The sequence below is a fragment of the Prosopis cineraria genome, unplaced genomic scaffold (genome assembly GCF_029017545.1).
Source record: "Prosopis cineraria cultivar Desert tree isolate PC_DT_omini unplaced genomic scaffold, ASM2901754v1 PC9, whole genome shotgun sequence".
In the NCBI taxonomy this organism is placed as follows: Eukaryota; Viridiplantae; Streptophyta; class Magnoliopsida; order Fabales; family Fabaceae; genus Prosopis; species Prosopis cineraria.
The window spans coordinates 20,125,393-20,128,782 of record NW_026555340.1 but is presented as its reverse complement, the minus strand read 5'-3'; positions in this window follow the sequence as shown (position 1 = coordinate 20,128,782).

Genomic DNA, 3,390 nt, shown 5'->3' with positions numbered 1-3,390 from the left:
ATGGGCCTTAAGGGAATATTGGGCTGAAATATTAATTCGGTCTTACGAAGCCCAAGAAGCCCAGCCACAATGTCAAAGGTTGATCTGGAACTATTCATTCAGACTGATTTAATTGGATCATAATGTTATGATGGAATTTTGGACCTAAGTGGTAGTGAGCTACAGTCACTAATCACTTAGCAAAAGTTGGAAAATACAGATTTCCACAAAAGCGACACTTGTAACGGGCCAAGAGAGGTAATGGGCCAAAAGCCCAAATCATACATTTACTTATATATAGCAAGTGGCCACAGGCACGAGTTCATGCTCCAGAGTCCTCTGTTGACGATGATGAACTCATTCATCTGATTCAGAGTAAGCAGGTCTCTTAAGTCTAAACTCTTCATCATAATTCATGAATCAGTAAATTCAATTAATTCAATAAATGTAAATTGATAATTCATGTTATATAGATTTTTAGAGATTTGGTTGTGCAAGAATCTCCTCTAAGATCTACTGCACCAGATTGACTTCCTCAACTCTCTATTTCCATGTTACGGCTAGTGCATATTTCATATAAATAAAAAAAATGTATTTTTAAAAAAGAAATTGAAAATATATTCAAAAAAAATTGAAATATATACTTTTATCATTTTTTGTTAAAAAATATTTTTTACTTACCCAACATTATAATATATTGTTTTCGCTTTATGACATGTGAACTCACTTGGATTGGTTTTAGAACCACCACACCATGCACCATGCATGAGTAATTTTAAATAGCTAGGTTTTTAATAAATTTTGATACATTATATTTATATTAATTATTCACGTTTTTAATTTTATTGATATCATATACATTCCCTCCCTTAAAATTCACAGTTTTTCTTAATACATATAAAAATTGCACGTGTTTCTATTGAATTTAAGTAACTATGCAAATTTCTATTTTATTTTCAAAACTTATATTAACATGTAATCTCCCTTTAAAAATATAAAGATTACATTTTTGTTAGACTCCTCCTAAAAATTTTTTAATGTTATGTTAACACCTCTTCTATTCCTTAATGGAAGTTAATATTTTGAAAATAAAAAAGAATGTACGTATAATGTCAGTAAAATAAGAATAAAAAAAACTATTTGCACTGTCGGAAGTTTAAATTGGTCAAAACAGTTAATTTGTTAATTATCTAATTTGATCATTAGGCTCTACATATAGGGTTGGGTATATTGTATTGATGATGCAGGGAGGTATATTGTGTAACCTCACCTCACCCCATGTGGGGTTAGTTCTCATCACCTTTTAGTTAAGGGTAGATTGATGTTGTTGATCTTTTTGTTAATATTGATTTGTTATTGAGATCCAATGGGTTTATTGTTTGTATTGTTAACCCATATAGCTTTATTCATGTTAACATATATGTACTTTATAATTTACTTGAGTTGTGAGTTTCAATCCGAGAACCAATGTGAAAGTTTCTTTGGTGAGTTTCAACTCTCAACCTTGACGAGGACCTAATAACTTACTTAAATATTTATTAATTGCAATGCACACTTCTAAAAAAGCCTGAAAAAATGCTGTCCGTTCCTTAATTTTTGTGTAGCATATGGGAAAGCAATATTATGAAGTTCGTCTGGACATTGCAATTTTATTTTTAAAGTATTTTTTGAAGAACATTTAACACTCTAAATTAATAGTCGAAGTAATTTTACCCTCAAAGCAATTTACATGGAACACTTTTACCCTTATTGTTAAATTCTCTAACGATCAATCCTAGTTAATATTTTTTAACGATTAACATTGGGAATTTGATAGCAAGGACAAGTGCTTTGTTTTAATTATTTTAAGGATAAAATTATTTTAATTAATAATTTAGGATATTAGGTACTCATCAAAGAATATTTCAGGAATAAAAATGCACATTTATTCTTAAAATAAATACTATATACTTTTAACAAAGCTCCCTTGATAAATCAATAAATACAAAATTACAAATACATTAATTCACTAGTTTATTTATCCATAAAACTACGTTTATTGAAGCTCTAGTTGATTACACATGAGAATAACGTGGAAAATATCATGAATTAATTCATATTCATTGAATCTACTACTCCCTCCATTTCATTATATCGGTCTTTGTAGGATAGTTTTTTTTAATAATAGGTTAAAATTTTTGTTACGTGTTTTAAGTCTTTTTAAAATTTCAAAGCAGTATTTAATAATATTTTTCCTGTTTTAATACAGTTAAGCACTTAACGCATATTCTAACACAATTAGATGAGGGACAAGTTTGATAAAACATGTCATATTTTTACAATTTCTGCTAGAACTGTATTTCCATCTCCATTGTAGTCTCCAACTGTATTTCCTTAAAATATGTCATATTTTTACTTTTTCATGTATTTCACTTTAAATTTTGAGGCTGACCTCTCTGTCATATACTCATATTCACTTTGACAAACTAAACACACATGCAGAAATTGCTTATATAAGCCTGCTTCATTTTTTCTGCTTTGTTGGTGCTGAGTTGTTAGTTCTGGTTCTGATTGATTTTTTTCCCCTTCCTTTTCTGGAACTGAATTTTTAATGTGAATTCTGAAGAGATATAGCATGGTGAGATGAGTTAAGTTTCAATTATTTGAGAGACTTCATAGAAGTGGGAAGAAGAAAGAGAGGAATTTTACCGAGGCAACTTTTCTTCTTTTGGTATCTGATTTTCATATTTTACTAACAAAGGACAACCCTTGTTGATACATTTAGATCCAAAAATTGTGGTTCTTTTAAGCTGTGTTTGGTTTTATGTTTCGAAGCTATCCGATGCATGTTTGAGCCAACGAACCTAGAGACATGCTTTTTCAATTTGATGGACCGCTTTGGAATTCTCATAACCAACAAAACAAACACAAGCTTGATGGTTTTGAAATCTGTTCAAATTAGAAACAATAAATTATTATCTCATGCTTGCAATCATAAATTAATGTCTATTGTTAATTTACTCGCATCACTTCATCTTTGGAAAATTACTAAGAGGTCATATAGAAGAAAATTTAATTTTCAAAATGTCCCACAAAATGCAAAAATAACTCTCTAATCCCCCAAGCCTCAATTGTAAATAAGTTTTGGTGTATGTTTATCAAAATGCCCTTATTAAAAAAATTTAAAATTTTTTTTCCTAATGTTCATTTAATTTTGGTAAGGGTATTTTTTTTAAATGTACTTCAAAATGTATTTATAATTAAGATGGGAATTTTTGGAACTCCTTCTATAAAACTTCTTAGTGATTTTCCCATCTTTTTATAATGAATCCCGAGTGATGAGGAAAAAAATGGGAAGAAATAAATGTGCAGTGTGAGAAATTGAGAAGGTATGAAATCTCTTTTTTAAAGCTATTTCAGCAACACAGTCAG